At 42.8% G+C, this 12,099-nt stretch overlaps 1 long non-coding RNA gene and 1 pseudogene across 1 annotated transcript; both read right to left on the bottom strand.

Moving 5' to 3' along the window:
• Window positions 1-2,378: 2,378 nt before the first annotated feature.
• On the bottom strand, window positions 2,379-4,075 carry LOC103626359 (uncharacterized; annotated as a pseudogene).
• Window positions 4,076-9,248: 5,173 nt separating this feature from the next.
• LOC103626360 (uncharacterized) lies at window positions 9,249-9,999 on the bottom strand. The gene is made up of 4 exons (XR_552903.2): window positions 9,926-9,999; window positions 9,762-9,839; window positions 9,559-9,639; window positions 9,249-9,311 (listed from the first exon to the last, which is right to left on the bottom strand). It is a non-coding gene; the product is annotated as an uncharacterized lncRNA (long non-coding RNA).
• Window positions 10,000-12,099: the final 2,100 nt, after the last annotated feature.

Raw genomic sequence — 12,099 nt, 5'->3', positions numbered from 1 at the left:
ATGAGGTAAGTGATTCTGAAATTGATATCTCATCAATTTGAAATATCTATCGTAAGGATGTCTATGCAGTGGAGATGCTAATTATTTGCATGTACTGACTGCAGGAACTGACATAGGTGTTCGGACAAAAACATATCCAAATGTTATCTCCCAAAGCACTTTTCTGTGCAAAAGCAGGAGCTAAACATGTCTACACGGTTAGTTGGCAGACTTTTATTCATGTGTTTCATTTCACTATTATGGTGACTTAGATCATACATAAGTTATTTAGTGGATACATCTTGATACAATAAATTATCAAGCATTGTCTATTGTGTGCCACAACGCCATACATTCTTGTTGAGCCTCATGTCCTAATTACCATGCAGACCACAACTATATATGATCTGAATCTGAAATGAAATAGAAGTTACCTAACCTATTTACATATACTTTAACTAATGATAAGAATAGAATTGGATCTAAGTTCTATTATCTTGGTATCTTGTGACTTTTTTTTACTTTAATCCTTCTATTTTGCTCATGTTATGATATGTTCCTAGCCACTGTTCTTCTATTATCTCGATATCTTATGACGATGCTTTTAACTCAAATACTTTTATTTTGCCAAGATATAATGGTCTGTTCTTACTTCTACAGGTCGAATGTTCCCAGATGACAAACATGGTAAAGAAAATTGTGAAATCAAATGGATATTCTGATGGTAAATTTCTATCATTGTATTCATGCCTGTTCTCTTTCTACATATAATGTTTATTTGGCTATGATGTATCCTTACAGTTATTTTTATTTGTGTAATCATAACTATAATTAAAGGGAAAGTGGAACTACACAAACTGTTAGGAGCAACAAGTGAACCATAACTGAAGTACATAAATTGCTGGATAATATACCCAATAAAGTCAGCACAATGATGTATGTTCAACTTGTTCTTTTGCAACTGTTTTGTATCAAATGCGCACGTATGGCCCAAAATCTGCTTCTATTGTTGTCCCAGATAAATAAATGCCCGGATAATCTTTCATGTGTGCAGCAATGTTGTGATCAGAAATGTGACTATCTATCTAAATGTGACTATCTATCTCCACATGACTCCCCCAAGACGAATGGAATTGATCCAAGTACATATGTTTATTCGATTCCCTCCGGGTCAAGATCCAGATGCACATATATATTTTGTTCTCGATCTTAAAGCTTGAGCAAGCGTCTAAAAATTTTAGGTTCCAGCGGCAACATCTGCATCGAGGATTGCTAAGGGTGGGTGTTGCAGCTGATGGCCGTGACCTGCGTCTCCCTGGCTGGCAAGATGGAGGAGACCCTCATGACCTGACCTTCTTCCTGGACCTACAGGCAAGGCAATTAGAACACTACTTGCCATGCATACATATCATTATGGCTATATGTTTAGTCCCAATAATAATTATGACTCTCGTGAGTTCTTTCTTAATTAATCAAGGCAGATGAACATTGATTGATTATTGTTGATTGCACGTCATTGCAGGTTGACAACACCAACAGATACAACTGCTTCGAGCCTAGGACAATCGTATTATGGAGATTATCAACCTGATGGCGCTCAACTGGCAGCCCGGTCGTATTCGATTGTTAATACATTCAATAAACAGACATCTACAACTCTTACAAATTTGTACAGTTAGTTTACATTTTCTTTTTTGGTGGGGGGACAATTTTGTTTAGAGTCTAGGATATTTATGCTTCAGTGCAATTCCTGGGAGATTTGAGCACTGAAGCAAAAATACCCTAGACTCTAAACAAAATTGTCCCCCACCAAAAAAGAAAATGTAAACTAACTGTACAAATTTGTAAGAGTTGTAGATGTCAAGTCCTTGAAATTTAAACATGCATCATTATTAAAGGTCTACCATGAGATATATGAAAACCGTTGCAACGCACGGGCACGATCCTAGTTGTTTATGAAGAGGAAAGGTCATGATAAATTTCCAAGGTTTCAAATATTCTAAAAACACTATTATAGATACTTTTATTTCTTTATTTTATTATTTTATTTTATTATTTTATTTTATTTTATTTTTATTTTTTTTGTATTACCAATTTTGGGTTTTACAAGACGATTGTAGAATGATTTTTGTTACAAACACAGTAAATTAAATTTAGGTTTTTTCCTGGAGAGAAACTACTCGATATGCTCTAAGCGCACCGCATGCATGTCCATCCATCCATGTATATACCCGAATGTTACAAGATTAATATTTAACCGGCTTAACTGGTGAGCAAAACGTGTTTTTAATGAAACAGAAAAAAAGGAATTGATGTCATCGTGAAATTAAAAGGAAAGAAAAAAAACCTCGACATTTCAGTCCACAGGAATGAGCAACTCGATTACAACGATTTAGGTCGAAATTAAATTTATCTAACTGGATACTCACTTCTAATATTATTTGGCCATCCAACAAAAATAAAGACTGTATAGTAACTATTTCTAGCACTCGACAAACTTGATGTTGGTCTTGTTCATTCGGTAGCAGGGTAACCATCTGTGACTTCAAAGCACAACCACCTCTCATCACGTTGCATGCATTGCCTGTAAAATGGAAGGAAAATGATTTATATCATCATACATGTTAGTCTTGTTCAAAGCATTGCTCAAGCACATATATGTCTAGATTGTAACTATTTCATTATTTAAAAGACAAGATTCAAGGCTATTTAGATTCTTAGACCAAAACAATGACGGATATAGTTTATACAAATTGGATATGGGTTAGATATATATTATAAGCAATGGTCCATGGATGCTAGCTCGCTGGACCCTTTTACTGGCATGCATTATTCAGTAGAAAAATTTAGGGTCCCAACAATTTGGATCAAAACACATGGCTTGATTGAATTTATATATGTAGATATCCATGAAGTAAAGTCAAATAACAGTCCATGAATTCAAAGTTAAGCATACATAGATACCTCGTGATATCTTTCCAGGTGCGCGGCTGCAGCCCTGGCATAAGCTCTTGAAGGATGTCGGTCATAAGTTTGTCACGTTGCTGTACTGTCACGAACTTAGGTTCCATGCCTATGGGAACCCTCGTCCGCGTCCTACCGGCGGCGATCTCGATCGCGACGTCGGAGAGGCGGCCCACGGCGTCAACGCGCACCTCATCAGCATAGCAGCATCGCCACTCGAACACCGCCAGCTTGGGTGCGCGTAAGTGGAACAAAGAGTATTTGGTGAACAAGGCCGAGCCGTGCCCGCCGCACGTGAACATGAGCGGCTCCGATGGCGATACAGTATAGCTACACCGCCGGCATGACATGCGGAGAGTCCTCAGGTCATCTGCGAGCACGGTGATGGCGGCTTTGGTGTCATCCGCGCTCACGCTGACCTCGGTGAAGCGGAGGTGTTTGAGGCGAGGCATGGTGTCCGACGAGATGGTCATACTGGCAGCAAGGGTGCAGTTGCCGATGTGCAGGTCCTCCAGCGACGGGAACACGGTGACGGCGAGCGGGAAGTCCTTGCGAACCACCGTGTGCCCATGCAGCGTAAGGGACCGAAGGACGTTGACGCCGGGGCCGTGGATGCGCGGCGGCCTCACGGCAAAGCAGAACGGCTGCACCTCCAACTCGACCGTAGCCGGCGGCAGCTCGACGGACCAGTCGCCGGCTGCGTCCGCGACAAGTGAGGAGGAGAAGGACTCGGCGCCCATGTGGGGGGCGAGCTCCAGCTTCGTGGCGTTGGCGAGCGCGATGAACTCGTCTACGTACCGGCATTCCATGGCCACGTCCTTTCTGTAGACCAGACGAAGATTCTTGATAGTGTAGTCTGCTGCTGTGCCGTGGCACCGGCGGCGGAGCGTCCGCGCCATGCTCTGGACGCGCTCCTCGCTCGGCGTTTCCATGGACAAATCCTTGTGCACAGGATACGACAAGTAGAAGATCAGGTCTGGGAGTTGTTGGGAGAGGAGGCGCTGCCACGATGTTGAAACCGAAACCGTTCTCATGAGAGTATATAAGGGCACAGGGAGAGGATGTGGACGAGAACGTCGTCCGGCAGCTTGCTGATATGGTCCTCCGCAGCCGCCGTCGTTTGGTTCTCCATTGAAATTTTGGTCGTTTGAGAGTGAAAGGAAATATGAACGTGGCTACCACGGGTTCGTGTTAATATAGGCTGAATCGCTAATCTAGCCGACAAACTTGATCTTCTCCTCTGCAGTTCAACAACCTGACGCTGAATCGTTTCTGTTGCCGATCTCTGCGGGACGCGAGCGGCTTTGGCCCCTGCCCAATGCCCTGGCCCGCCGTGTGGCGGATCCGCGGCAGAGGAAACACGCCGACCGAGCCCTTGCTTGACGATGCCCTCCCAAGCACCCAGGGTGTATACCGAAGCTTCTACGTTGCTTTTCTCGGCTAGAACTCCCGCGGCGGCGCGCGATTTTACCCTTGGCGTTGTGGTGGCGTATAGGGGGGTTGCGTGGTGGTACGGAACGATGTCTGCGTGCGGCTACGTATTTATGGAGGGCCCGGTTTGTTACAGGGTCGAGATACTCGGGCGAAATCCAAACAACCTGGATTGGATTGCCCGGTGTTTGTTCCGTCGCGCGCGCAGGGAAGATAATCCTGACGAGAATGGCCCACACGCAGGGAGCGAGTGTGGCGTATGGTGGCTTGTCGGGCGGGCCCGCGCGGCAGGAGCCCCAGTGCAACGGGCGTGGAGGGACGGGCTACGTTCGGCCGGATCTGGGCTGTGGCGCAGAGAAAAGCGAGAGTGGGCCGCGCGGGGTAGAAACCAAGTTGGACCGGCCGTGGAGGAGAACGGCCCAGCCGTGTTTTCTCCTTTTTCTTTTCTATATTATTTTCTCATTTCTAATTCCCCACTTTCAATTCAATTCAAATTCAACTCATGTTTTGAACTCCAAGTTTCCAAATGTCAAACATATCCCTACACAAAGATATAACATCTACTGTCTTTTTATATTATTATTTATTATTTTCCTTGTCATTTATTTATGGGAGGAATAAATGGTTTCATTCCCTTTCTCATTTTCTAGTTTTATGTTTTCATTCAAATTGGAGGTCTAATTTATGTTTTCAATAAAATATATTGCCACAAAACCATCAGTAAGAGATCAACCTTTATTTATCTATTTATTGGTCACTTAATTAATTTAGTAATCTCAGTCTCTACTAACTATTAAGTGCTTACTGTAGCCGCCCCCGCCCCCTCCTCCGCGCGCCCGACCTCCGAAAACCACGCCTCTGCAAACCACCGCGAGAGCCATGTCCGCCGCAAACCTCGCCGAAAACCCAGACACAAACCGCCCGCCCGCCCGTCCGCAAACCTCCCACCGCCGCGATCCTCAAGCCCGCAAATCCCTCCGCGAATCTCCGCCCCGCCCTCGTCATCCGTACCCCCTTTCCCTAGAAACGTCCTGCCCCACCTCCATCAACCCGGGCGACCGCCCCACCATACTGCATGTCCTGTCCAAGGCCTCGCCGCCGCCCGAGGTGTCGCCGTTCAAGAGTCGTTCGCGTGGTCGCTCGAGGGGGAGTGCAATTCCTGCTCAGCGACATCGAGTGGACCACGACCGGCACCGGTGACGCCGACGCCGACGCCGACGGCTCGTCCATGCAGGCCACACACAACACCTCTTACGACAGCTTCTGGCCGCACAATACGGCTGACAGCAGCGACGGTTACTTCCCCGCCCTCTCATCCGGTCGTTGACCCAATCTCCACTGCTCCCTCCCTGTCTCTCTCGCACTTTTCCTTCCCCATCTGTTCAACCGTCCACACGCATCCGCTGTCGCACTTCGCAGCGCCAACATCCGGTCAGTGGCTGTGTAGATCTAGGCCTCCAAGTGTGGATCCAATCCTGCCTTCTCCGGATTTGTTGTCCTCTCTCTCATGTGGGCTTCGTCTTGCCGCCGTTCTCCTCCCCCGAGCTCGTCAACGCCGATGACAGAGAGGGCACGACCTGCGGCGTGTGGAAGTAGAGGAGGATGGGGCGGGTTCATGGAAAATGACAGGAGTCCTTTCCAGGGTGGATTTCAAAAAGATTTTGCACCGTCTATCGCAGATCATCTCCAAGAAAAAGAACCGTGGAATATCTGTCTGTACCTCTTCCATGGTGAGCTCCTCCTTCCTTTTCATTTTCCTAGGTGGGTCCAATATATCTCTACTAACTATTAAACGCTTATTGTAGACCGCCCCCGCCTCCGCAAACCACCGCGAGAGCCATGTCCGCCGCAAACCTGGCCGAAAACCCAGCCACAAACCGCCCGCCCGCCCGTCCGCAAACCTCCCACCGCCGGGATCCTCAAGCCCGCAAATCCCACCACGAATCTCCGCCCCACCCTCGTCATCCGTGCCCCTTTCCCCAGAAACGTCCTACCCCACCTCCGTCAACCCAGGCGATCGCCCCGCCATACTGCATGTCCTGTCCAAGGCCTCACCGCCGCCCGAGGTGTCGCCGTTCAAGAGTCGTTCGCGTGGTCGCTCGAGGGGGAGCGCAATTCTGGCTCAGCGACATCGAGTGGACCACGACCGGCACCGGTGACACCGACGCCGACGGCTCGTCCATGCAGGCCACACGCAACACCTCTTACGATAGCTTCCGGTCGCACAATACGGCCGACAGCAGCGACGGTTACTTCCCCGCCCTCTCATCCGGTCGTTGACCCAATCTCCACTGCTCCCTCCCTGTCTCTCTCGCACTTTTCCTTCCCCATTTGTTCAACTATCCACACGCATCCGCCGTCGCACTTCGCAACGCCAACATCCGGTCAGTGGCTGTGTAGATCTAGGCCTCCAAGTGTGGATCCAATCCTACCTTCTCCGGATTTGTTGTCCTCTCTCTCATGTGGGCTTAGTCTTGCCGTCGTTCTCCTCCCCCGAGCTCGTCAGCGCCGATGACAGAGAGGGCACGACCTGCGGCGTGTGGAAGTAGAGGAGGATGGGGCGGGTTCATGGAAAATGACCGGAGTCATTTCCAGGGCGGATTTCAACATGATTTTGCACCGTCTATCGCAGATCATCTCCAAGAAAAGGAACCGTGGCAATATCTGTCTGTACCTCTTCCATGGTGAGCTCCTCCTTCCTTTTCATTTTCCTAGGTGGGTCCAATATATTATGTAGATTGTCATTCCCATTCGTGCGTTCATTAGATGTTTGTTGGTCTTTTTCCAACTAATGGGTTATCAATTCACACCAACTGCCTTGTTGCGCCCAATTTTGAAGGTAAATGAGTAAAAATAGAGCTTTTGATTGCAATCCAATCCAAAAAAATGCTTGTTTGGTATATTTGGGTTTCCTGTATATGGTATTGTATTTTTTGCCCCATCGGCAGTGATTCAAACGAATGCAATGTGATGCAAATGCGAGTAAATAGTTTTGATGTTAATTATTTTTATTTAAGGTATATAGCGTTTTATATTTGTAGATACTTTTTATAATTTTATAATTACCTTGGCACTATCATTGGGGCTTTCTTTTTCCTCGTGAATCTTGGTTGATACTTTTTTCCAGATTTTTTATAATTTTGTTTGGAGGACCTGATTTGTGGCCACTCCCTGTGTTTGACTTCTTTTTACCTGAGGATTCTTTTACCTCCGATAACTTCATCCCTGCCTTTTCTTTCCCACATCCATAGCCTTCCTGTTTGTTAGCAGCTTCATCTGAATCTTCATCTATGTTTTCCTCACTGTCAGACTTCATGGATTCATCCTCATCAATATCATACTGGAGCGCTTTATTCTGCCTTTTACTAGAAGTATCGTCATCGACAAATTTCTGCAGCAAGAACATGCAATGAGAATGTAGGTAATACAATGATAAAAATAAGGATGGCCCAACTGACCATGACCGTGTTAAAATAATCATTGGAAATACACAATAGATATAAGCAAGAAAAGCTTCATTTGAGCTTAGGGTCAAATAGCCACCAAGGAAGGCTACACCATAGCTTTAAGTCATGTTCAGAACTTTCAGTTATATACTCATATTCAACACACCATGCAAGACAATTTTAGCACTGTACCTTCCTCGACCTACTAGGTGTGCCATCAGGCGTCTTACTTGCACTTTCACCTCCTCTCTTGCGTTTTTAGAATTTAATCCCTGGTCAGTGGAAAACGATAAAGCATGTAGAGAGAATAATCTTGTAAACTAATTCTGATTCAACCATAAAACATTAACAACAACATCTCGTTGATAAGAAAATAGAATCACAATGTACGAATGTGTTGTAACCTGGTCATCAGAGCCACAAGATTCAGCTGCAGAGTGAGGTTCAGCAATGAAGTCCAACAACTTCGACACAATATCTTCTTATATGAGTTAACCAAACTATGTTAGAATGTCATGTATTGAATTAATCAAAATATAATTTCAAAAACAAGGCAGGAAAATAAAACCTTTCTAATGTTTGCTTTCGGAGTTGGAATACCAAGGGTCCAACAGAGTGTCTTTTACACACTTATCAAGCTTCTCTTTTGCCTTGGCTCTCTACTCTTCCTACAAACAAAAACTGCCTAAATTAATCATTTTGATTTTCAACACGATTTTGCACCGTCTATCGCAGATCATCTCCAAGAAAAAGAACCGTGGCAATATCTGTCTGTACCTCTTCCATGGTGAGCTCCTCCTTCCTTTTCATTTTCCTAGGTGGGTCCAATATATTATGTAGATTGTCATTCCCATTCGTGCGTTCATTAGATGCTTGTTGGTCTTTTTCCAACTGATGGGTTATCAATTCACACCAACTGCCTTGTTGCGCCCAATTTTGAAGGTAAATGAGTAAAAATAGAGCTTTTGATTGCAATCCAATCCAAAAATGCTTGTTTGCTATATTTGGGTTTCCTGTATATGGTATTGTATTTTTTGCCCCATCGCAGTGATTCAAACGAATGCAATGTGATGCAAATACGAGTAAATAGTTCTGATGTTAATTATTTTTATTTAAGGCATATAGCGTTTTATATTTGTAGATACTTTTTATAATTTTATAATTACCTTGGTACTATCATTGGGGCTTTCTTTTTCCTCGTGAATCTTGGTTGATACTTTTTTCCAGATTTTTTATAATTTTATTTGGAGGACCTGATTTGTGGCCACTCCCTGTGTTTGACTTCTTTTTACCTGAAGATTCTTTTACCTCCGATAACTTCTTCCCTGCCTTTTCTTTCCTAGATCCATAGCCTTCCTGTTTGTTAGCAGCTTCATCTGAATCTTCATCTATGTTTTCCTCACTGTCAGACTTCATGGATTCATCCTCATCAATATCATACTGGAGCGCTTTATTCTGCCTTTTACTAGAAGTATCGTCATCGACAAATTTCTGCAGCAAGAACAGGCAATGAGAATGTAGGTAATACAATGATAAAAAGAAGGATGGCCCAACTGACCATGACCGTGTTAAAATAATCATTGGAAATACACAATAGATATAAGCAAGAAAAGCTTCATTTGAGCTTAGGGTCAAATAGCCACCAAGGAAGGCTACACCATAGCTTTAAGTCATGTTCAGAACTTTCAGTTATATACTCATATTCAACACACCATGCAAGATAATTTTAGCACTATACCTTCCTCGACCTACTAGGTGTGCCATCAGGCGTCTTACTTGCACTTTCACCTCCTCTCTTGCGTTTTTTAGAATTTGATCCCTGGCCAGTGGAAAAGGATAAAGCATGTAGAGAGAATAATCTTGTAAGCTAATTCTGATTCAACCATAAAACATCAACAGTTGATAAGAAAATAGAATCACAATGTACGAATGTGTTGTAACCTGGTCATAAGAGCCCCAAGATTCAGCTGCAGAGTGAGGTTCAGCAATGAAGTCCAACAGCTTTGACACAATATCTTCCTATATGAGTTAACCAAACTATGTTAGAATGCCATGTATTGAATTAATCAAAATATAATTTCAAAAACAAGGCAGCAAAATAAAACCTTTCTAATGTTTGCTTTCGGAGTTGGAATACCAAGGGTCCAACAGAGTGTCTTTTACACACTTATCAAGCTTCTCTTTTGCCTTGGCTCTCTGCTTTTCCTACAAACAAAAACTGCCAAAATTAATCATTTTGATTTTCAACATGATTTTGCACCGTTTATCGCAGATCATATACAAGAAAAAGAACCGTGGCAATATCTGTCAGTACCTCTTCCATGGTGAGCTCCTCCTTTTCATTTTCCTAGGTGGGTCCAATATATTATGTAGATTGCCATTCCCATTCGTGCGTTCATTAGATGCTTGTTGGTCTTTTTCCAACTGATGGGTTATCAATTCACACCAACTGCCTTGTTGTGCCCAATTTTGAATGTAAATGAGTAAAATTAGAGCTTTTGATTGCAATCCAATCCAAAAATGCTTGTTTGCTATATTTGGGTTTCCTGTATATGGTATTGTATTTTTTGCCCCATCTGCAGTGATTCAAACGAATGCAATGTGATGCAAATGTGAGTAAATAGTTCTGATGTTAATTATTTTTATTTAAGGCATATAATGTTTTATATTTGTAGATACACGCGTTAAGTTATGAGATTCCTATGAACTCATTGCCAAGATTTTATAGGTTTTCCGGGATAAACATGGTTCCTTTCTAGATACGGATTGGACCATGAATATGTAAAGTAAGGTCATTATCAGATAGATCTTAGAAGGTAAACAGTAGGCAGACTATTATCTGGTAGTAGGTACCAAGATCAAGAACATGAATTTACAAGGTACAGATCTACGTAGTCGAGCTGCAAATCTTCGAGGGCCGAACAAAGATCCTCCTGCACATCTTCAGGTGCATGGTTACCTGGCTTGAAAAATTCAGAGTTTCTGATCTTAGAGCAGAAACCACTGATCAACATCATTGCTTCAGATAAGCTTGAGAAGAGAAGCCTTACCATAGCTTAGAGGTGACAAACAGATCTTCACGCTTGACCACGCCATCCTCAAATAGTTTCTCTAAAACCAGTCCAACCTATAAAAGAGAATAGACTTCAATCTAACAACTGATTGTTTATGAACTTGCCCCATCTGGGAACAATTTTTCATCAAGTTTGGAAATTGGAGAATATGACTAACACTGCCATGCATTCTGCAGTGCATTTTTTGTTTATCAAGAAATAGGAGTTCTGATGTTATAGTAACTAGATTTCTATTATTTAGTTGAATGTTAAATGTTCTTTAATGTTTTGTTTTATATTTGGAACAAGGGTTAAATAAGCTAAAGGATGTCCTCTTTTTGTATTGAGATACACCACAAGTATTAGTGACGTAATGTAGATTCTTCAAAGTTTATAGAGCTCTTATGACTTAACATGTCCTTTGTTTTGCATGTATTCATGAGGTAAGTGATTCTGAAATTGATATCTCATCAATTTGAAATATCTATCGTAAGGATGTCTATGCAGTGGAGATGCTAATTATTTGCATGTACTGACTGCAGGAACTGACATAGGTGTTCGGACAAAAACATATCAAAATGTTATCTCCCAAAGCACTTTTCTGTGCAAAAGCAAGAGCTAAACATGTCTACACGGTTAGTTGGCAGACTTTTATTCATGTGTTTCATTTCACTATTATGGTGACTTAGATCATACATAAGTTATTTAGTGGATACATCTTGATACAGTAAATTATCAAGCATTGTCTATTGTGTGCCACAACGCCATACATTCTTGTTGAGCCTCATGTCCTAATTACCATGCAGACCACAACTATATATGATCTGAATCTGAAATGAAATAGAAGTTACCTAACCTATTTACATATACTTTAACTAATGATAAGAACAGAATTGGATCTAAGTTCTATTATCTTGGTATCTTGTGACTTTTTTTACTTTAATCCTTCTATTTTGCTCATGTTATGATATGTTCCTAGCCACTGTTCTTCTATTATCTCGATATCTTATGACGATGCTTTTAACTCAAATACTTTTATTTTGCCAAGATATAATGGTCTGCTCTTACTTCTACAGGTCGAATGTTCCTAGATGGCAAACATGGTAAAGAAAATTGTGAAATCAAATGGATATTCTGATGGTAAATTTCTATCATTGTATTCATGCCTGTTCTCTTTCTACATATAATGCTTATTTGGCTATGATGTATCCTTTCAATTATTTTTA

The sequence above is a fragment of the Zea mays genome, chromosome 5, assembly GCF_902167145.1.
Source record: "Zea mays cultivar B73 chromosome 5, Zm-B73-REFERENCE-NAM-5.0, whole genome shotgun sequence".
In the NCBI taxonomy this organism is placed as follows: Eukaryota; Viridiplantae; Streptophyta; class Magnoliopsida; order Poales; family Poaceae; genus Zea; species Zea mays.
This window is presented reverse-complemented; position numbering and strand designations above follow the sequence as displayed.